Here is a 24,091-nt window from a genome sequence, read left to right as displayed (position 1 = left end):
TTCTGCTGGAAATTGCAGACCGAAGCAGCAGGTGGGAGGCCAGGGTGACGGTGGGGAGGTTACAGCAGCCCCCACCACTTTCCTGGTGGCACTTCAGCATCAAAATGCTTAAATGCCTTGAAGGAAGGTTTCCTCCTCCACAACTCCCCCCAAAATTGTAGTAACATCATAAGTAGAGGCATCAGAGGGACAAGATAAAGGCAAAACCCTTCTACGGGAGGATTTGTCTTTCAAATCTAGATTAGCAATTGGTGTTTGGGGAAGATGGGACCCTAATCTGATTGAATAAGGGGAGTTTGTGATATCAATCTTCTTGGATCCCATTGTCTTTGTGCTGCTTTGTAAATTAATATTCATTTTTGTCTCTCTGTTTGTGCTGAATCTCTTGTGCTGAATCTCTTGTGCTTCTTGTCTCTCCCTGCCTGATGAATTGCAGCCCTATGTATTGGATACTCTGCCCCAGAACTAGCATTATATTGTGTTTTACCTTTATACGTGTGCTTAAGTGGCGTGAAAAAAAGAGCTGCAGAGTGTGAAGCTGCAGCTGCCGGCAGGTCCAGGACCAGGCACTGGTTGTGATGAGGGTGTTTGCCATGGCCCGTCCCCAGCCGCTGGCTCTGGGCTGGTGCCGGTGACCTCTCCAGCCTGGGGCTGCCGGAGCCACCCGTCTCCTGGCCGATGGGGGAATTTGGGCTGCCACTTCCCTCAGTGCCCTCCTTGCCCCTCTGGGGACACAGCCACTGTCCCCAGGTCTGTGCCGGAGGGGCTGGTTCCATCTCCATCACCAGCTTTCCCCCAGCCCGGCCACGGCTGGTCGCTCTTCCCGGGGCTCCTGCCACGCCACGCTGGCGTTCTTTGCACAGTTCACTGCCGGGGCCACCTTCCCCAAAATTCAATTTTTTTTTCCCCTTCCCTTAGAACATTGCATCTTGTTCAATCCTTCCCCTGTCACACCGGCTCCGGCACTGTTTCAATTGGATTCCAAAAATAACCTCTTTATTCACACGGCTCATGCTATTATATCGTAGTACAGCTCGGGCAGGCGAGGGGTCATTCCATTATCCAGGAACGAGATAACTGAGTATTAGGGCAGCCGGGCTCTTTGACTCTCTGCCCTGTGGTAATGGGCCTTTTTTAAGGGCATTAACCAATGTTTCTACTTAGGTATTTGACAAGAGTAAAGGTAACATTGCCATTTAATCCTCTCTTTTTCTTTTTTTTTTTTTTTTTTCCTCGCCTATAGACAGCACTCGCACGTTTACTTCTCTTCAAGTGTTCAAACTTCAGCTCAAAACCACGGAGCTCATTTTCTCTAAACCCTTCCCCTCAAGTTCTGGTTACAGGTCGGATTAAATATTCCAGGCACTGGAAAGTGCAACACGAAGGGCTTGTCTGTCAAGGCTGGCGTGTCCAGCAAGTGCTGGGCAGACGTCACTGAGGAAGAAATACCAGTCTACAAGTGATGTTCTGACTCACGCGGGTGTCACGTCTCGCCCTGAGAAGGCTGAAGCCTGTGAAATACCCTTAAAAAAATTAAGGGCATGTTTTTTGCCACCTCTCACTTTGTCCAGGTGCAGTACCCGGAGGTGTTGCCTTCGACCCCTGTTCACAGCAGGAAAATGCCAGAGATTTAGGAGAACATTAGCAAGCGCAGGGTTTACATTACATCCATCTGCTTCCAATCCGGACCAGAGAGCAGCGAGGGGGGAGGCGGGGATGGGGGGCTGAAAGCTCTGTGCTACCCCCAAGGGCTGCAGCAGGTCCTGTCTCCCCCACCAGCACCCAGCACAGCAGGAGCCATCTGCTGCTCCTGAGCAGTGCCACCTCCTCCAGATTGAAAACGTCCCAGGAATCCTAGGAGCCCTTGAAAAAAAATCACATATCTCTACTTTAAAGGTTTTCTAAGGAGCAAAACAAGTGGGACACCAGGATGTCCAGAGAATTCATTTGAGGGATGCTCTCCCACTCTGCTTTCATTAGAGCTTTGTTGCCACATGTGTGCAGTGTCATGGGCAGCAAGGATCTGGAGCTGGGCACAGCATCTCCTCCATTTCTTACATTTATTCCAGCCACGTCCTGACTGAAGACTGGAGGCAGCTCCAGGATGGGCTAATTTGTGAATATCCCATTTCTTTAGCAACACTTCTCATGCCTTTCTCTTCTGAGTCGCTCAACTCGCACACGGATTTTCCCAGGCAAGGAAGGGTTCAGGGTCTTCTCCAGCACTAGCCGAGCTGCCTTTCTCCTCCCCTTCTTGTTCAGTTCTCCAGGTAGAGCATCTTCAGCTTGGCAACAAAGCAAAAAGCAGTTGAGTGTTTCTTGAAGGACTTGGTGCCAGCTATAAATTGGCATTTCCCAGTGCTAGGTCGGAGTCCTGCACCTGGGAGCCAGGTCCCAGCCGTCCCTCCCTGGGCTCTGCTGTTGTCCCCTGCACAGAGCAGCGTCCAACCAGCTCAGGGTGGCCCTGGCACCCCACCGGCACCCAGAGCTCTGCAGCAGACTCCTGCTTGTGCCTCCAAATGAAATGGCATCCCTAAAGTTTGCAACGCCAGCATCTCACCTCTTTAAGAGTGAAAATGTATATACCGAAGATTGTGGCTTAATTGATTGATTAATAACAGAAACTCTAATTGAATCCTCCCAGCTTGTACATAAGATGTCTTAATGTTAGAGCCTAGGGAGTAAATGCACAGCATGGAAGTATGAACTGCGGCACAACCAGTAACACTTTCAATTTAAAAGTCAATCTCATTATACAAGAAGCTGTTTTCTCTATCCCTCTGGAAAGGCAACAGCAATCTCCCATCTTCTCCCTACCAGAGCCCACACGGTTTGTTAGTGTCTGTGGGAGATGCAAATACCAGCTTTTTTTTTATTTGTTCCCACCGCTGCATATCTGAGCAGTTCAGTAAATATTCATGAGGCTGCCATTGTAGGAGCTCTGAAAACTACAGAAAATATGCCCTCTGAGGTGACATGTAATTTGGCACTTCCCGCACGGAGAGGCAAAGGATGCAGCCAGAGCAGAAATATCCTAATAATTAAATACCTTGCTACAACCTAATCTTTTCTGTTTCTCATTAAACGCAAGACACCTCAAACCTTTTCCCCACACAGAGCCCCCTGTAACACAGAAGTTAGTGGGGCTAACGAGGAACAGTAGGTTTGCGCACACCATCCCGGAGACCACGCAGCATCTAGGGCCAGGAATGCCTGGAATTTATTCCCAAATTCACACTTTATGGTCCTGATGCCTCTAACCATGGAAAATGAAATCACTCCTCACTGAAATGCCTCCAGATCAGAACAGTCCCTTGCCTACAGCATGCTCTATGTTGTCCTTAGTGGATACCGATCCTGCTCTGTTATCTCTTCAGGCAATTCCATGTGCTCCTGGTTTGTGCTTCCTGACACACTTTGAGCTGAAGAAGGTTTGAGTTCATACTCTGGGTTTGACCATTGCAAAGGCTCCCTCCAGGAGCTTTCCAGTCCCCACCACTTGATGTCTATGAAAAAAGCCAGAAGTGCCAGAAAAACGACATGATGACATTAAATGAAAAAAAATCACCCCTTCAAGCATTCTCCATGTTTCGCCCCAGTCCATCATTTTGGTTTCCAAGACTCAAAATCTCAGAAGACTGGATCCTCCATGTTAAAACCAGATAGCATCCCTGAGCCAGCATAAACCTGATGTCTCTCCTGTCAGTTCCACAACATCATTCCAGATGTTTCTCTGCCATGAGGGCAAGAAATCATCTAGAAACCAAGTTCCAGCCTTTTTCCTCTTTTTCACCTTTTTTCCTATCCATTTCAGTAGCTTCCTTGTACAGAAGGTCTGCCGCCTTCTAGACAGCTGTGATGTGGTCCAAGAGGTCAGAGTCCAGAGTGGTGTGGAAGGAAACATTACTTTTGGCCATTTTATTAAGGAGGTTAATGAACTGTTAAAGTGGATTGCTCCCAGACACTCGTTCTTGGATGTCTGCCCAGGGGAGGCGGCTGCGCCTCTGCCCAGGAGCCAAGTGCCTGCAAGTCTCCAGCCTCTCGGTCCTAGACACCACACAAGGCAGGTACTTGGTCCTGGACATGGTTTCCACCCTACCCAACATGACCAGTTGGTGGCTCCCCAGGGAGCCAGGCAGACCTGTGTAACGTAACCTGCAGAAGAGCTGTGGGCACTGGTGGGATGGGGTGTGCAGCAGAGGTCCTCAGCTGGGCCAAGTGAGGGCTTGGCCATGAGACCAAGAGGAGACCATGAGACACAGAGGAGAATGGCTGAGGGCTGCAGACACAGAGACTCTCAGCTGCCTTCCTGGGCCAACACTGTCTCCCTTCCTGCAGAGCAGACTTGCAGAGTCTTGGTGAGCATCTAGGCAGTGATCCCTGGAGCAAGACAGGAGGGTCTCTGAGTGGAGATGACGTCCCACCAGGAACTTGCCTGGTCCCCCATGGCCATGGGGGCAATGGGGGCTACTCTGTACTTCATCCATCCGGGTCCTCAGCTTGTGGTGCAGAAGGCAAACACGTACTAACAGTGCTGCATGGTGATGAGGCGGCCCCAGAGGATGCTTGATTGAATCCCGTCTTGCCCCGGCTTGCAAGCTGTGTCTATAACATCCTCTTTATAGATCCACCAGCCCAGAGATGTCCTGCCTCCTGCTTGTCCTGTTCCCTTTAACTACACCATCATTGGCATTTCAGTGTCATTCACGCCGTAATCTCGCAGATATCTGTTTCCTATTTGGATTCCCACCTGTCAGAGCACCTCTTTCCCACTGGCGGTATGGGTAGTGAATGACCTTCAGCCAGTGAATGGTTATAGCCTTAAGACAACACAATTAAACATGTTTTATTGCTTAACACACTGTGTCAGGAGCCTTAGTTGTGTTTTTGTTCCAGTCTTCTATCGTTTTCAGAAATGCCTGGAACTGTGACAGCTCAAAGCGCCTGTGTACTTCTGCTCCCAGGTAATCAATAGAAGGCCTCAAGGTATCTCACACTTCTGTCAAATATGGGATTTTTAGCATTTCCAAGACTTTTTTGGTCATCACCCTCCCTCTCCGACAGTTATCACGGCAAGGACACAGGGCGACAGTGGAACAAAGCAGCCTGAGGCACCGGCAGGAGGGTCCTCCAGATGATTCCCAAGGAGAAAGGCATCACGGGCTGCGTGTCCTTCACCAGGGGCTCCGGTCACACCTGGGCCTCTCTTTGCCCTGGGGCAGCCGGTCGCCATGGGGGGAAGCACTGGGATGGGACGGGATGGGATGGGATGGGATGGGATGGGATGGGATGGGGCAGAGCAGAGCCGGGGTCGGGATGGGTGCACGTGGGAGATGAGGCTTACAGGGTATTCACAAGATTGATTTGGGCTGAAAACCCAGTTATTTTCATCAGTGGAGATACTGTGGTTTCCCTCAGCTGCTGGGTTGTTGTTCTGGTTTTACCTGTCTGCTTGTTTTTTGAAGAACCCTTGTGAATTAGATCCCAGCAGCAATTTACCTGTTTTTCAGAAAAATACCTGTGTTCACAGGAGCTGCATTCCAGGATGAAATGTTGGTTTCTTTGGGTACAAAAACGGTCTTTCCACTTTAGAAAATTACTCCAGGTAAAAATTAAACATTTGTGTATTTTGCAGTCTCACAAAGCTTGTTTTTTTTCTCAGATGAAGACGACTCTCCACTATTACCCCATTTGCATCATCACGGGCTCGGTTGCCCTTTGTCTCGCTTGCCGGATCTCTGCTGCTGCCGTATCTTTTAGCACTTGGCTCAAAACCTTCGGTTCAAACCTCCACCAGGTTGGAACGGAGGCTGCAGACATTTTGAATAATATCTGATTTCCTTGTAAAGAGTTCGCTTTCCGTTATGGCTTCTGAATGAATTATTCTTCGCTATTTCTTAAGTGCCCGCTCCATGCAAAGTCAGGCGATCTGATTTGTGTGAACTTTTTAATAAGCCCCCTCTCAGACCGTCTCACATTTATGTGTAAATGACTACTCATTTCCTGAATCTCTACCCAATTGGCTTGTGTGATTGTTGTCATTAGCGGTTTTAACTGCATTTAAATTGTCGCGATCTGCCTGTGAGCTGGATTGGTCAAGGAGCGGTTGTTTGACACATCCATCATTTCTGTCTTGATCTAACCTCCAGGTCTCCTTTGTGGCCAGCGGGAAATGCTTTCAGTAGCCACCGGTGGGCACGGCAGGGGTCTGCCGAGGGTGGGAGGTCTGTGGACACAGGGCAGTTCCCACAGGAATTAACACATTTTGCTGCTGACCAAACTCTTTTCCTGCTCCCTCTCCTGCAGAAGCTGTTTGCTGCCTTCTGTGGCAGATCTCTCGGAGTGAGATGATGCTTGTTCCACGCACAGATGCGATGGGAGTTTTCTTTGCAGAACCCAGGACAAACTAACCAAAGTGCAATTGCTAATTAGACTGAGATTGTGCAATGCTGGCATTGCTAAAAGGTTTCCTGATGGGAGAGGATATCCCTCACCCCAAGCAGGAGGGTGATGCCCCTTCGGATCCGTGCCCCCGGTGCAAGGTGCCAGCTGTCCCCACGTGTGACCAAAGGCAGTGCAGGAGGCAGAGGTATTTTTTTCTCATTAAAGTTTTTCTCATTAAAGCAGTGTCCCTGGGCCAGGTTCCCTGCAGCAATGCACGGCTGTGTGCAACTTGAAACCCTCTGCATTTCAAGAATTTCTCCTGGGGCTCCCAAGGCTCCTCTGCGGCTGCGGGGGGAACGCAGAACCTGGAGGTGGATCAGGAAGCCTGCACTGAAAGCTACTAAAAACCCCACCACTCCCCTCTCGGGGCTGGGGGTGACCATCCTCTGCAGCATGACATCTTCCTGACAAGCCAAGGTGAGCATCCCGAGGTGGCACTCAATAGCAGGAGGCTGGTGCTGGGCAGATGGCAGCATTTCAGTTCCTGGCAAGGTCAGGAGGAAGGTGAGGAAGACCAAGCCTTCCTCCTGCTGCCACGCAAAGCCACTTCTGAAACAGAAGCAATGACACACTTGAGTAGCCCAAGCTGAGGGCCGCTGTCATCATTGTCCCACCCACAGGTCTCCTGGGCACCCCACTCCAGGGAGCCTGGGTTTGTGGTGGATCCGCTGGACCATGATTCTCCAGAAGTGCATTGGCTTGCACCTCCACAGCAAGCTTCTCCAATCCTTCAAACACCTCTGTTGCATGGCCAGGCAGTTCCCTTCCTCCTTCTGCTCCGTGTCCCCTCCCCAGGACCAGACCAGTCGCTACCTGAGCCCAGCTGCAGAATCATAGAATCACAGAATGGTTAGAGTTGGAAGGGACCTTAATGATCATCTTCTTCCAACCCCCTGCCCTGAGCAAGGACACCTCCCACTGGACCAGGTTGCTCAAAGCCTCATCCAGCCTGGTCTTGAACGCTTTCAGGGATGGAGCAGCCACAGCTTCTCTAGGCAAAAAAGAAATCAGTGCCTGGAGCCCAGGATGGGCACGGGCTCTGTGGTGGCACCAGCTGATGGCAAGTGGGGAGGCCACGAGGAGCCAAAGCCATCATCCTTGATTGGAGAATCCTGACACAAATGGCAAGAGAAAAACAAATAGGGAGGGAAATGAACAAATTATACCGATAATTGGTTTAAAAAATGCATCAAAGAAAAATGATATCCAATAATACTGCTGGTTCCTAATGAATGTGTGTGTAATAAAATCAGGCTGTTTGGGCCGTGGTTAGCCCTGCACTTCACATCCCCAGATTAAAAATGGAACATCTGTGATGATTTAATTTACATGTTAATAACAAACAGGCCTCCAGAAACCAACGAATAAATGCCTTTTATTGCCGGCGTATCTTTTCCACTGCAGCTTGAATGAAAACTCTGGTAATTAATTGTTTTAAGCGATTCTATTAAAAAGTGTCTGGAAGTGCTGTGTGCCGAATGTTTATGTGGGCAGGCAGACGAGAAGAATACAGACGAGGAAGCAGCCTGCTAATTATGTGCCTTTTTAAAATTCACTGCCTTAAAGACATGGGATACTTTTAAACATGGAAGTCGACCCGGGCACATTTATTTTTCTCCATTGTTCCTTTCCAGTTGAAAAGTTTGCAATTTAAAATAAATAGCAAATCCTGATGTTGCCGTGTTCCTTCACATGGTGAAATGGAGGCAAAAGCAACAGCTGTGCCCGGACACGCGGGTGTTGGGGAACATTGGGGTTTGGCTGTGGGGTGGCCATGTGTCCCCTTGCGAGCGCTGCCACGTGGTGGCCTGGGACGTGGGACACAGGACGTGGCACCCCTGGCCAAAGATCTCCTGTGCACGCACCAGCTCTGCAGCGGCAGCTGAAGCACCCCGAGATAATCGCGTGGTGGCTCCAGCCTTTCTCCCAAGATGTGTTTGATTTTAAAAGGAAACTCTTTCAGATGCTCGGTGTTCGGAAACAGAAGGAAGGCACTTAAGATGTCAAAATGCAGAGATAATACTGAAACACTTCCATTTCTCAAGCCCTGCAAAATTCAGGATGAGGGCTTGGGTTTTCAGTATCAGTCAATCCTCTTCTCCTTGGCAAGTGGAATTCAGGCTGTGCTTGCAGGCACCGCTCCTCCTTCACATCGTGCAAAGCACCGAGCTCCAAAGATGGAGAGATGCCGCATCTGTTGCAGCAGTGGACTCACCGCCGGGAGGGTGACCATAATGCTGGATGCAATTTGAGGTGCCGGGACCCCCCTGCCACTGTGGACACCCCACATTCCTGCTGGCAGGAGATGGAGCCAAGCAGCACCGAGCACTTCCCAAGCTCCAGAGCCAGAATTCACACACCTGGTACCCAGGAGTGGGGCTGGGCTTCCGTCTTCCTGAGGTGCTGCCTGTAAAGCTACTTTTTTGCCCAATGCATTCCCTTAAATGAATATCACGGTTGCTGTTTTATCATAAAATGTATTCAGTCTGCGTTGTAGAGAGCATCAGTGGACGGTGAAGCTGCTACCCTGGGTAAAGGACATGCTCTACAAGGAGAGGTGGCCTTATCTGAGAAACATCAGCCGTGGCAGTGCGTGGCATCGGTGATCCCGTGCTGACGATTGTAGGGATGCTACAGGCAAAGCCATGCTAAGACACACCTGAGATTGGCACTGGCTCTGCCATCAGCCACTTGCCACTTTAACTCAAGCTTGTTTTTGCCACATTGGCCACAGGGATGGGGACCCGGTTTGCAGCAGAGCTGCCCTCGCTGCTCCCTTTGGAACGACAGTCACCAGGACTGGAACATCTGGGAAAAACATCACAGCCCCCATACAAACTGCTCCATGGCTACAGACCCAGTTAAAGCCTGAAACCAGAACGAAGCAGTCGGGTGAACAAGGCGTCCAGGCTGCCGGCAGCCTGTCAAACAGCCACACAGTGTCACAGCCCCTCTGCAGAAGAGCTGGCGATGCCAGGAGGGTGGGTAGGACCTGGGGTCAAAACAGCGGTGAGGTCTCTCCTGCATCCAAGGTGCCAACACGTGGCCGTGGGAGCAAGTGCCGCAGTGGAAATCTGTCACCTCTGCAGCCCGAGACCCCCATGCACTACCTTCTGCCGGGGGCAAAGAGAAATATCCTCCTTTTCTTGTACCTCCCACGATTTTATGGTTCAGCCCAAAGTAAGCAGAATGCTAAAGAAATCAAGAAGTGTCCTTTTTACAAAATAAAACAGTGGCAAAGTGTCTGGGTATTCACGCATGTAAAATGCTGGCCCCCGCGGTGACAGCAGTCCCCTCCGCAAGGCAGCTCATCCACCCTCCAAAGAAGATGACAAGTTTGCAGGGGTGTATTGCAGCTCTCCTCGTTATCCGCTGAGATGAGAGGAGGACTCTTCCTCAATATTGCTAATTAGGTTAATCTGCTTGCTAATGTTTTGTTTTCTGCTATGATACACAGCAGCCAGTTTCACAGACAAACTCTGTCCTGTATTTGCATGCTTTTAGCTTGAGCATCCTTTGTATGAAGAACAAACGGAAGCTCCCAATGAAACTTTTTGCTCTGATTTGATATTTTTAGGCCTTTTTCTTGTCCTCAGGTAAACCAACACTACGTGGAAGCAAACAAACGTAAATATTCCAGCGCAAGCTTTTCCCCCATTGGTATTTTTGCACTGGAAAAGGGCTCTTCCTATCAAATGGTACCTTTTCTTTTCTGTCTTGATGGTGGCTCATACCTGCAGATCAGACACAAAGCCTCCCCAGGTCCTTCCCTCCCTCTCTAAGCACCATCAGTGGGAAGAAGCAGCTTTTCACGTGGTGTTTAACGGACAATATCCCATTCCCATAGGGCGGGTGGGTTCTGTTTGTGCAGCACATCCATATCTGCTCCCAGAAAACCTGTCTGTGTGACTCTGCTACTGCCTTTGGCTTCTAGAAATGCCCCTTTGAATAAACAAGCTGTTTCCTCAGCTCGCTGCGGGTTGTGCGGATCACAGGCTGGCTCCAGGCGATGGCAGGGGCTGCGTTTCCCTTCATTAAAAACACTCTGTATGAGCACAAATGATTGCGCCACAGATTACCATGAAAATGAAGGGGAGCTGCAGATTCAGATCGCTGAAGCTCTTGTCCTGGTGCTTCCAGGAGGGAGAAGAGATGGTGGCCAAAATCCAGCTGCTCCCCGGGCACAGGGGCCACCATCCCAGGGGTCCTGGTGGCCTCAGGAGCCTGTGTTGGCCATGGGCAAGGCTCAGGTGAAGGTCACTGGTCCTCACCCACAGCAAACTGTGCCGTGGACCTGTCACCTTTGCTGGCCATGCCATGGCATCGCCACAGACAGATGGACAGGGGGCTCTGCCTTCTCCCTGTGCGGACACCCAGGTGCCAGGTGCCGGTGACCGTGGCCAGCCTGAACTTGGGTGTTTGGTTGCTGGTGAGAACCATCCGGTGGCACAGCCCAGGTGTCCCAGTGTCACTGTCACCCTGACCCAGCCCGCAGGTGGGGATGGGGAAGGCAGGGCTGGGGACCACGCGGGGCCGAAACGGATGGGTGGGTTATTTATAGCGGGTGACAGGAGGACAATCCTTCCAAACTAAAAATTACTCCTAAACCACAGCATAAATTTCAGCTGACAGCAGCCAGCTTGTGAAGTAAATGGGCAGGAAGCTGAGCGGGCTGCAATGCTTCTGTTGTTGTTTGCTATTAAAAGATAGGGGCAAGGAAGACAGAAAAAAATATCCGTAAGGTGCGGGATTACAAATTTCTTGGAGTAATTACATCCACAACTCTACTGGGGTGACAGGGAGCTCCCCATAATCACCGCCAAAGAGGCTACAGACTAATGTGCTCTAATGAGAAGGGAAGAGTGGGTTCTTTTCCTCCCTCCCTCTCCGCCTTTCATGCCGTGATTGTTCAGAGCTGAGAGCTGCCCCTCTTCGCCAGGGGTGCGCGGCATTCAGTATAGGCTTCCTAGCACCACAGAAAAGAAAAGCCCACTCTCCCCCTTTGTTTTGCACATGAAAAGCTCCCTTTCCCTCTCTGTCAACTGAATGCCAGAAGACAAGGTCCTTCAGCGCAGGCAGGGTTTGGGCGATCCTTGCCACGGCTGGCTCCCCCCAGGCTCCCTGGGCAGGAGGGCGTTGAAAATAAAACGGAGGAAATCTCCAGTTCCATTTGAAAAGCACCTGGGACTGTTTAGGGAGGGTCCTCTGTGGGGATGGAGAAAGCCTTCCCTCCTTCCTCCCTCCTCCTTTCTCTTTGGTTCGGGCTTGTTGTCTGCTCAGCTCCACCATGTTTGTTCCCCAGGGGCTGAAGCAGGTTTCCCAAAGATTTCTTCCCAAAAAAAAAAGCAGAAGAGGAGAGGTGTTTATGCATGGGAAGCAGGAGGAGGAGAGGGAAGCAGTCCCCTGGGGATGAGTATTTGCAGAGAGAAGGTACTGCAGGTGCTGGCTGTGAGGCCGAGGGGACATGGTGAGAGGAGCCGGGGTGCTGGGGCAGCACCCGGCATGATGCCCGAGGGGGCTGCCAGCGATGTGTCGGCTGTGGCTCATTTGTGGTCCCCTGGGATGAAATCATGGGGTGAAATCACAGCTCAGGCACTTCCCTGGGGCCAGGATTTCACACCCTGCGGAGGAGCTTCACTGAAGCAGCAGGAGAAGGGAAAGGTGGTATGCTGAGACCCACCACTGCTGCCTGGGGGACCACCATCACTGCGCCACCCCCAGGGCCACACACTCCCTGGTGTCTTTCAGACACAGCAGTCATCTGGCCGCATCCCCCAGGCTGCAGCGGTCACGGCCCCAGAAAGCAAAATTCCCTCCCTCTGGCCCAGCGGGAACAGCTCCGTCCCCACATTGAGCAAAGAGGAAAGAGCCACTTGTCAACTCTTCAGTCAGTCAATATTTCACTGAACTTTGTTTTCCCTATTTAGTACAATTAAAATCCCAAGGAGAAGCCTTGTATAAATCAAAGTTCTTTTAAAGTGTACCACGCAGACACGCATATCGGTGCCTCTGCACAGCGTGTGCCAGTAAAAAATATGCAACCCCCTTTGGCAACACAAGCAGAAATAAGCAATTTAGGATCTTAAAAGATAAAAGATAATAAAAGTAATTAAGATAATTAACCACCCTGAAGAGAGAAGAATTTACTGCTGTAAATTTTGTACTTAGTTTTAGATGGCAATATCGCAGCTGCCACTCCACTTAATATACAGCACATCAAGGCGTGCTGCCTGTGCCGGCGTCGGTGGCTGAGAGAGGGGCTCCTTGCAGCACCGTTATGGGCGGTCATGCTCCAGGAGGTTTTGGAAAGTCTTGCCCAAGACCTGAGCTCTGGGACTGCACCTCCCACCCGGAAAGCGAACAGCTCTGGGTAAGACAGCCGAGCGTCGAGGATGGGACGGGACGGGATGGCACAGGATGGAATGAGATGGGACGGGATGGAATGGGACAGGACAGAATGGGATGGGATTGGACAGGATGAGTTGGGACAGGACAGAATGGGATGGGATTGGACAGGATGAGTTGGGACAGGACAGGATGGGATTGGACAAGATGGGATGGGATGAGATTGGACAGGATTGGACAGGATGAGTTGGAAAGGGGCAGGATGGGATTGGACAGGATGGGATGGGATGGAATTGGACAGAATGGGATGGGGCTCCTCAGCTCTCAACCAGAGCCTGCTCGGTCCTGGGTCATGATGAGGTGAATTCATCATTCACACAAGATCAGGAATAGACAAGTGCTCCTTTTCTCATCAACCATTTGCTGGGTTTCCAAACAAGTGTGTCATCTCATGCTGGCTGTCATGCTTCAGATGAACCACCTGTGAGCATCCCAAAGGAACCAAAACGCTCCTCAAAATTCTCCATTGCCTCCAAAGCTAGGCTGCTGCTGTGCTTTAGTGAGCGCACATCATGCTACTGGTATTGCCTTGTTGTTTCCTCTTCTCCCTATCCATCTGTATCCATCTGTCGCGACCCAGCTCTGCTAACAAGCTTTCTGGGATGAGGAGTGGTTTTAGCTCCATGTCAGGTAGTCCCCAGCACAGAGGATGCACAGCCACATCTCTAAGCGCTGCCCAGCACAGAAACACAAACCCTCCTCTTCCTCCACTGCTTTCCTTAGCCTCTGACCAAGCTTTGCCCTGCAAGATGCTGAACAAGAGGGCTCAGGAGAGATGTCCTGTATGTGTGCAGGGACCGTCATGGGCCAGCCCCGTCTCTGCTCCTTTTGGTCTCTGTCTCTTTGCAAGGAAATCCTTTCATTACACAAATGCCAGCAGTACCATTCTCCTCACAGACACCAACCCTGTTTCTTGCCCTCTCCTTGCTCCCCATCACCAGTCCAGTCCCCATGTATTGGAGCCCACTGTTGGAGGGGGAATCCTCCCTGTTCCCAGGGCTGCCACCTTTGCTGGCATCACCTCTGGTGCTGCCTGGACTTCTCCAGGAACCATCACCACTCATTAATGTGGCAGAAAACTAGCCCAGGGAAAGATCCAGATGAGAGCTGACTTGATTCGTTAGCAGGCAGAGAACCAACAAGCTGTGTGCCAGTATCCGTGAGACACAGGGGTCTGTGGCAAGGAGCAAGGGCAGGATGGTGGTGGGAGAACATCTCCCTGCCTGCTGCGGCGTGAGCCCTTCCCCAGGGGGGATGGCTCTGCGGACACGCAGCTGGTAGCCGAGCCCACCAGCTGCCTCCGGCCGTTGGGACGCTCCCGTGGCCACCACACTCCAGCGTTTCCGGAGAAACCACATCCTGAAAGCACCATCACCACCCACAGGAAGGGAGGAAGGGAGCCGGCTGTGGTGGCCATGCAAGAGAGATAGAGAGGGGCTGACTTTGCACACAAGCAGAGGAATCACCTGGATATAAAAAAGGGAAAGTAGTAGGGGAAAGCATTCCCTGGTGGCACAAGGATGCTCCAAGAGGCAGGAGACTGGCCAGCACTGTGTTTGGTGACAGGCAGTGGTCTTGCTGGTACATCAGCCCAATGAATCCATCCCGCCACGGATCCAGCCTCTCTTTCCCCCTCCAAAACCAGGCAGTATGTGCAGAGTGACCCCAAAATCATCAGCCTTTTCCACACTGTCCACCACCGTGCTGTCTCCCATGCCCTGACAGGCTCACGGCTTCTCTGGGGTCCCCTGGCCACCAGCAGAGCCACCCAAAGCTGTGGTTACCCCTCACATCCCTCACTGCCCTTAGCTCCACCTGGGCTTTCACCTTCTTGGGTTCATCCCCAAGGACCTAAGCAATGGTTTCACATTCCTTCTCTGTCGCCCATCCTTGTTTTCACATCTTGCACCCTCTCTTTTAGCATGTTCATCCATTAGGAAGCTCCTAATGGCCCCCAGCAGAGGTGGCCCCTCCACACGTGTGGGCACGAGCTGGATCAGGAATAGTTTAGAACAGAGTTGGAAGCAATTACAGTTTATTGAAACCAGTCTGCCCAGTGAGCCCAGACATGAAAAGGGGGAGTGACACCAGGGCTATGGGGAGAGGAAGACCAGATCCAGCACGGTTTTAGCTCAGTTTTCTAATGAAATGCAATTGATGTGATCGGGCTGTCCGTGCCTGTCTGTATCTGGCTACATGTCTGCTATAATAACTTTTTAATCTCCTGGCAGATTTCAACCAAATCTGACAGAAGTGTGGGGACAATGACATTCCTCCAAGTTCCATGATAAAGTGCTCCTGCGTGGGGAAGGCTGCCCTGTCCCTGTCCCTGCCCGGGGCTGGCTGGCAGGGCTCACCCATCACCTCACAGAGGAGGGCAGGCACAGGCGAAGGCTCTTAGAAACCCCCCCAAGTGTGGACAACCTTTGACAGAGCTCACGAATGATGGTGAGAGACAGACTTAAGGTCTGGTTCTGGAAACCGCCAGTCCCTGAGGGGCGGTAGGAGGTGTCGGCATCACGGATCCAGCGTGGCCATTTGTCCCCAGCCACCCTGCCCACAACCCCTGGTTTTCCTCATCTTTGTGGAGGGTGAGGTTGGCAAAGGCTGTGGCCGCGGCTGTTCCCATGGCAGCATGAGGGGAAAGCGACGAGTTGAGCAGGACCAGGGGCTGGAGGGGGAAAGAAAGCAGTGGGGAAGGGGGACTGCAGCAGGGATTGGGGTAAATTCTACCCCACCGAGCATGGGAAAGACCCCACTGTTGCCGTGCTGCCCCATGTGAGCTGGGTGAACACGGCTGTGTGAAATACGGGGGACATGGGGGACGCTGACATGTGCACATGGGGAACAGCAAAAGATGCTGCAGCTCAGCCCAGCCCTCGCTGGCTCTGCTGGGGACCATCCACCTGAGAGCAGCTCCTTGTAAACATGCAGAAAATGCTTATTTGCCATAGAAAACTAAATTCCCAGATCGCCTCCTCCTTGTTTGCCATCAGGTAATGTAATTTATTGTATTGCAAATCTCAGGAACACGCATGGGTGAGCCCCCTGGCCAGTAGCCCCCACGGCCAGGGACCAAAGCCATGGGCTTCCTCATGGGGCAAGTACATGGCCAGAGCCCAGGCCCCGACCAGAAGCAGCTGGGGCTGGATTTCTGTTTGCAACAGGAGGGTCTGGACTGGGCACCCAGCCTTGCGGTGGAGGGGAAGCAGACGGGATTATGCAAGAGACCCTTTTTTGGCTCCTCTCTCTGCGGTTCCGCACCGTTCCCACAAGCTGCAAATAACAACAGGGGAAAACGTATTTCCATTAATAATGTATCAAGCGCTCCGTCTGCTCCCTTGTTTTTCCTCTCTTGTCTATTTAAGCATGGAGGGTCTGCCCGGGGCGAAGGGGGATGTGGTGAGGGTAAGCACCTGGTGCCCCCAGCACCCCCTTCGCAACTGGGGGAGCCCAGCAAACACCCACCGCAGTCCCGGAGCCACCTGCAGCCCCTCGGCACTGCCCGTACCACCATCTCCCGAGGGCATCCGAGCCTCAGCAGCGCAGATATCCAGCAGAGATGGCACTGGAAATCTGAATATTCACCAACAAACCGTGAACTACGGAGTTAGCTGGAAATGAACAACTGGCTTTACTTTTTTTAATGACATAAATTGTAGAATTAAGAGAGAGAATCAACCCACATGCTCAGTAGTTAACCAAAAGTCTGACAAATATGTATTCACCAGAAAACAGCTCTCACAGACCTTGTAAAGGAGGAAATTTTTGTGAGTGTCACAAACTTTTTGTGACTATATTTAAGGAGGTAGTACCTGGCTGTAAAATATCCATTCCTTGATAAAAGGCATGCTTTGCATTTCCAAAAAGGAAAATTTTTCCAGAAGAGGAAAACTCATGAAATGTCTCTTACTTTATAATACAAAATAAAAAAATAACCAAAGTTTAATTGTGAAATTTGAGGTGGAGGGAAGACCCCCAGGAGTAGCCCACTGGTCCCGAGCCCCTCTCCCTGGTGCCCGGGCTCCCCGTGGCCGTGCCATGTGCCACACGGAGACACGTTGCAGAGCCTGGTTGCACCACATCCCACCGTCTCCCACCATCCCAAAAGCTCCTCTGGTGGGAGACTGTCAAATTCTCTGGGCTACAGAAACGAGGTGGGTGCCTTTGCCCCAGGGTGAAAGAGCAACAGACCTCGCTCGCTGGGTCTCTCCTCAACTGCTTGTGCTCACGGGGCTCATCCATCCATGCTGGGTGCCTTCCATCCCATTTCCCCTTTTCCTCCAGCAGAGAGTGAGAATCTTTCAAGTATTCCTGAAAATGCAAATGATACTGCATTCTGCTAATTGTCTCCTCATCCACCCTGCTCTTGAGAAACACAGAAAGTGTCGAGGTCTATCATCTCTCTTTAAAACACTCTTCAGTGTGGGGCTGATGGAGAAGGGTGAATGTCTGTATTGTGCACACAAGCAATTTCTGCAGCTCGGGAGCCTCCTCATTTCTTTTAAAATACAACCTTCAAGTATTCTCTTCATCATTTTTCAAAATCCTTTTGTAACTGTCTATTGTTCAGCACAAGAAGCTCTTAGGAGCTGAGGTTGAGTTTCATTTAATTACTGAAACACGGAGTGAGCGACAGCGAGTGCTGCCCATGCCGGCTCCCCTGCTCCGTGCCCCCCCCAGGTGGACACCCCCTGCTCAGAGAGGACACCCCAGAGAGTGGGACAGCCCTTCCTCAACGGCACCTCCAGGACCTTCTAACCCAAGTCCTGTGTTTAAAAATGACCTTGCTCTCGTTGGAAATCAACTGCATTTACACCCCTGTGAGGCAAATCCATTTTCGAATGTGATTTGAGCTTTTGCATCACTTTGGTGGGTTGGGAAAAGTCACAAAATCACAGAATCACATGGGGTTGGAAGGGACCTCTGGAGATCATCTAGTCCAACCCCCTGCCAGAGCAGGTCCACTCACAGCAGGTTGCACAGGAACGTGTCCAGGTGGGTTTGGAATGTCTCCAGAGAAGGAGACTCCACCACCTCCCTGGGCAGCCTCTTCCAGGGCTCTGCCATCCTTACAGGAAAGAAGTTCCTCCTCATGTTTAGGTGGAACTTCTTATGTTCAAGTTTGTGCCCATTTCCTCTTGTCCTGTCTCTTAAGAGCTAAAAAGCGGAATCAGGTTGTGGTTCCTGGGTGCTGCCTGAGCTCAGCAACCACATCCATAGGGAGAAGGTCAAAGAACAGCCTGGATTTCTCAGCGGCATGGAGAGTGGAGAGCATTTTTGAGCTCCGAGCACAGGATGGACACACTTCTAACCACGCTGCTGCACGGGGCTGCCCAGCATGGAAGCCCCCCTGCATCTACACAGAAGGGAGATGAAGCGAAGCAGCCCTGGAACAAGCAGGCGCCTTCATTTCCCCTTTGCAAATCTTTGTCCAGCAATTCCAGTATCAGAGTTGCTCACAGGGAAACCTGAGAGGGAGGAATTAAGCCCCCCCCCCCCCCCCAAAAAAAAAGAAAAAAAATAAAAAGAGAAAAAAGAAAATAAAAAGCAGAAAAATCAGTTTATTTTATTCCAGAGTGACAAATGTCTTTTGAAATGAAATCCAGAAGTGTTGCCAATGAGCCTTTGTTTGTTCTCGCACAAAAGTCCCCCCCCCGGCCGGGCGCTGAGGAGCGGCAGGAGGAGGAGAAGGAAGAGGAGGAGGAGGAGGAGAAGGTGGAGAAGGAGGAGGAGGAGGAGGAGGGCAGCGCTGCTGAGGCCATTCTCAGCTGCATTCCAAGGGGCTTTCTGAAAAGAATGAAGTGTTGAGCGTTTGCCAAATAAAGGAGGGGGGCAAAGGTTGCTATTTATCCCAGAAAAGTAGCCAACATTATGCCTATTGATGGGAAGGAACCTGAAGAATTGTGGGAAGGAAGAAAGTTACTTCAGCTGCCAATCAAGGGCCCAAATTTCCATGAGCTGCCAATCATAATTAAAAGGAATGTGGCAGTTCAGGAAGGTCGCAGCAGCAAGGATCTCCCTGAATAAACACCGGGTCCCAATTGAAAACCACTCCAAAGGCTTCGAGTGATAAAAACACTAAGATCTACATCGATAATTGTTGTTGGTGGTCTCTAGCAGAGACTCCTATTTTTCCGTGATCATCCCCGGACCTGAGGAGTTTATGTACACATGTAGGGGCACAGACCCATGGTGGGCTCCTGGAAGGGGTGGGGGGGTGTGTGTGCAGGCACCCATCACCCCATAATTGGGAGCACTATGGGCTCCCCTTCCCCAGTGCCCCGGGGACAGCCTGCAGCAGCCCAGCCTGACCGCTCCCTTCCCAGGAGGATTTTTGGGGCGGTTTTCCCACAAAGCTGCCAAGCAGGAAAAGGCTCGCGTTGTCTGGTGAATGCAAACCTTTCCCGAAAGCGGCCGTGCCCGATGCTGACAGCATCTCAACCGCTCGCGGCCCCGCTCGGCCCAGCCCGTCCCCCCGGCGGGGTGTCATCTCCTGCTATTTTCGAAAACGAGTGTAAATCCTCTCACCTCCTCTGCTCGGCATCAAGGGTGACTTTCATCCTGGGAAAAAACGCAGACGGATCCAACACGGGCCGCATGCTGCAAGAGTCAGGCTGTTTCGGCTCTGCTTGGTAAAATAACTTTTCTAACTGACAGCACAACTGGAATAAAGACAGCTCAGCATCCCGGGGAAGATGAAGTTAAAATTCACTGTGAAAGCCCGTTCCACGGAGGGTCTGGGGCCACAGTGAAGTGGGAGCTCTGCAAAGGGGCAGGACTGGGCTGATTCCACGTATCCGCCCCATGGGATGATGCTGTCCCCAAGGAGAAGCAGGTGTCCTGCCCCAGGGGGACAGGCAGGATTCCCCAGCCCTCATCCCACCGATGGTTTGCAATTCCTGGGCCATTTGCATGAGTGGAGGCGAGGTGACCACCCCGTATCGCAGTTGTGCTCACAATATTGGACCACAGTGGCCTGACAGCAGCTCTTCATACAGGAGATGTTTCCCACCTCGCTAATAAGGAAGCCAGTAATCTGGAATACGATGGGAGAAGCATCAGAAACAAGCAGTGAAGCTTCCACCCCCAAAACTGTTTAAAATAAGACATCGGGAGCGTGACACGAGCATCCAGAGCTGCTGTTTCCCACCCAGAAGAGCAGCCCCCGTGGCTGCAGCCAAGGCTGGGGGCGCAGGCAGCCCTCAGCCCCCACACCAGCTTCCCAGGAGCTCTTCTTGTCGAACCACAGACTGGTAAGGAGAAAACTGTCTCTGGGCAGGGAACCAGCAAAGGGCCCCTGAGGCTGAAGAGGGCTGTAAGGGGGGCACAGACGCTGGCAGGACCCCCTGCCAGGAGGAATTCCACCCTCACCAGACAAATCCTCTAACACGTTCAGGCTTTTTTTTTTTTTTTCATTACCAACCACAGACTTCTTTTCCCCCAGGATGCTGCTCAGCACCCAGTGACAGCAAAAAAAAAATAAAAAATAAAATAAAAAAAAAATCTCATTTTGCATCCAAGCGACCTGTTTTGTTCGGGTCTGCTCTGACACAGCCAACAGGAGAGCTGTGCGATGGGTGCTGGGCAGGAGTAAATGCTCCTTCCAGTATGTACCCAGCCACCCAGTTCCAGTGCACGCACGGGTAAAAAGGCCACCAAATGCCAAGGGACTGGATAAAAAGGCAGCGTGTAAGCTGTAAGTTAGGCACCATGCAAGACATACCAATGCTTGTCTAACACGGCTGACAGTAATTCCCTGCGCTTGCAGACATAATGGGCAGGCAACTGGGCTATAGACAGTGACATCCACAGCGGAGAGAAAAGCTCCCTTTCTGTGTTTCTCCTGTGGGCTCTTCCAGCCTCCACATCCCCTAAGGTGAAATTCAGGGCTGGACGTGACTTTTCCCGCTGCGGTGAAGTGGGTTTAGCGAGCACGGAGCAGGGGGGTCCGGCTGCTGGTGGCGCAGGCGTTTGTGTGCAGGCGTGTGCGTGGGTGTGCAACCGGCTTCTCCGGGTCTTCCCTGGGCGGCTGGAAGCACTTGACACGTGGTGATAATGCAATGTGACTTCCAGCTCGGTGCTGCCTGCTGCAACATGCTCCCCTTCAGCCTGGCACAGATGCCTGATATTTCACTCAATGCCTTCGGAGTCTTTTTTTTTTTTTTCCTGTTGTTGTTGTTCTATATGTATTTAAAAATTAGCTGTTTAAGTGCCTCCGCGGAGATAAGGCAAAAATAAAACCTCTAACGTGACTTTAACAGAAACAGTGATAAAATGCAACTGTGAGCTTGATTGAAAAAATATACTGTACAGTAATTTCCTTTGCAGCCATAATCATTCAAATCGCCTGGCACCGACGCAATAATATTTAAAATAAATTGAAGCAAACAAAATACATTTTATGCCCACTTCTGTCTTCAGCTGCGCAGTGTCACACATGGAGGCACCTGGCAGAAATCTTACTGGAGAAAAGGACTTTAGGACCATTTGTTGTACTGCAAAAACGTCGAGCAAAAGCCTTAGAATTTAATTTAGCGCCACCCCTCGAGAGTTGTCAGCAGGGGAAGAGCCTGTGGCTGCTGCAGCCAGAGCAGGGTGGGCATCTCCGGTGCTGGGCAAGGGGCTGAGGCTGGGCAGGGATGTGGCAGAGCCACCTCATCTACCCTTGGTGGGATATCCCAGTCCTTGGAAGCTTCTGTGGGATGTTTGCAGGAGAAGGGGATGCATGGATGTCTTCTGAGGACAATGCAAGTGACATCCCCCTGGTCCCCAGGCTCAGCGCTGAGGCTTTCGCCTTGTTCCGTGGGGATGACAGGGAGAGGGTTCAGAGGGTCCTGCCCAACGCCATCCCCGGGTCAGGGATACCCTTCAAGGTGGCCCTGCTGGGGGTGGCACAGGGGGTGGCACAGGGGGTTGGTGGCATCCTCCAGAGTCAGCGGTGCCCAACCAATACTCTGTGTGGACCTCATCCGTCATGGCCTTGATGTTTAATTAGGAGGAAAGTCCGTTCTGTCTCACCCCTCAGCTTGCACCTACCTCGGCGGGGCCGGGGAAGATAAGCTCTATGACATGCCCATGATAGAGTACAAATAGTGTCTGTCGCATGATGTATAGAGCCATCTGCGCCGCTCCTGCTCTCCCTCCCTCCCATTCTCTCCCCTTCCTCTTTCTCTTTTTACCTTCATTTACTCTGTGGTCAGGTGCCAAGCGTGTGCCCGGAGATGTCTCATTTGTCCGGGTGTCAGCGCTGTTTAATGCGCAGGGGGATGCCATGGGGGGGCTGTGGCTGTGCACCCATGGCTGTCCCGCTCCCTGGGCTCCCCAGGATCCACGCTTCCCTGTGGGGTGGCCCCGCAGGGACAGGGAACCATCAAGGTCTCTGGGGACAGATGCTCAATGAGGGCGTCTGAACAAGGCAAGCCCCAGGGCAGGAGCTGTGTTTCCCACGATGGGGGTGTCACACCCCTGGGCACCCCAGGGCTCAGCTGGGGTCTGTGTCCTGCCCACGCGTGCCCATACTGATGCCCTGACAAGGGGCACATCATGTGTCCAGCGTGCACAGGGCCTTTGCAGTGCTCCAAGGCCATCAGACAGGGCTTTGGCCATCAGAAGAGAAGACTGAGAGGGGATCTCATCAATGCTGATCAGTATCTAAAGGGCTGGTGGCAAGAGGATGGGGCCAGATTCTTCTCAGTGGTGCTTGGTGACAGGACAAGGGGCAACGGGCACAAACTGGAACACGGGAAATTCCATCTCAACATGAGGAAAAACTTCTTTCCTGTGAGGGTGGCAGAGCCCTGGAAGAGGCTGCCCAGAGAGGATGTGGAGTCTCCTCTGGAGATATTCAAATTCCTCCTGGATGTGCTCCTGTCCAAACTGTTCTGGGTGACCCTGCTCTGGCAGGGGGTTGGACTGGATGATCTCCAAAGGTCCCTTCCACTCTCTGTGCATCTGTGATTCTGTGATTCTGATTTTCCTGTGCAGGTGGAGAGCGGGTCTCGGCACCCCTCGCCAGGCTGGCCAGGTCGGTGCAGCCACCGCGGTTACCAGTGAGTTACAAAAATCCGAGACCGTGCAACACGAGAGTGAAAAAGGAGCTCATCTCAAATGTGCAATCATCTGAACGGCGTTAACCCAGCCCGTTGTGGGCACACGGCGCCTTGACTGTAAACTGGGCCCCCGGGAAGCCCGGTCGGTGCTGGGAGAGGGGGGAGGGAACTGGCCCCTCAGCAGCCGCTGGCACCGCTCCCGACGTGCACAAACCCCCGCGAGCGAGCGCATTTTCGGGGGATGCCGTAATCTCGGCGGCTGCCCCCCCCCCACCTCATCCCCAGGGGGGTTTGACTTCGCTCCTCCCGCGGCAAGTCGGTAACAGCCCTCCCCGGCCCCGGCTTCCGCAGATGGGAGGATTTTAGGGAACCGGTAACGTGGAACAGGATCCCACCATCTTCAGCCTCGCGTGGGAGCGCGGGTCGGGGACGGCGGCAGAAGCAGCCCCACGTCCCTGCTCACCGAGGGGGTCATCCCCCCACGTACACCCCCATGGGGACATCAAATCCGCACAAATCTGGGCGGCACCGGGGTCTGCTTTCCCTCCGAGGTGCCAGAAATGGCGTTCGGATAATCGATACCAGCAGCGGTGGGGTTTACAAATTACATATCAGTCATGCAAATGGCAAATGATGAAAAATAACACTTAACTGCCCTTTGTGCGCAGACAGCTGGAAAAGTTTGCCCTTTTCTTAGTGTTAGTTAAGGCTAACATTAAAATACTCTCTACGTTCTTGGTGCCTGTTCAATATATTTTATATAAGTTTAATAAAAAAAATTGCTAAGATCATTGGAAGGGTAAATAACTGCCATGCTGACATTGCTTCTATTTAAATCAGCTACACACTGCGTGCGTACATCGTTTGCATAAAACAATATTCAAGTAGGGTGATTTTAATGTTCTGTGCTATTTCTGACTCTCTCTGGATTGCTGTTTGCATATATTTGCATACCCTAGGAGAATTAAACTAGGAGTATGTAAATGAGCTCGCAGGCTCGGTGGTGGAGGAGTTTCTTCAGTTCTACAAAGCAGCTCCTCCAGCCTCCCCTGCTGCCAGGCTGCCCCCCTCCCCGGGCAGGGCAGGGGATGGAGCGGGGGGACCCCACAGGCAATCGCACGGTTTTGGGGGGGGCTCAGACAACCCCAGACAGGGGGGGCGCAGGGGCTGAACAGGGGAGGCACAGGGTG

This window comes from Numenius arquata, chromosome 16 (genome assembly GCF_964106895.1).
Source record: "Numenius arquata chromosome 16, bNumArq3.hap1.1, whole genome shotgun sequence".
Lineage (NCBI taxonomy): Eukaryota > Metazoa > Chordata > Aves > Charadriiformes > Scolopacidae > Numenius > Numenius arquata.
This window is presented reverse-complemented; position numbering follows the sequence as displayed.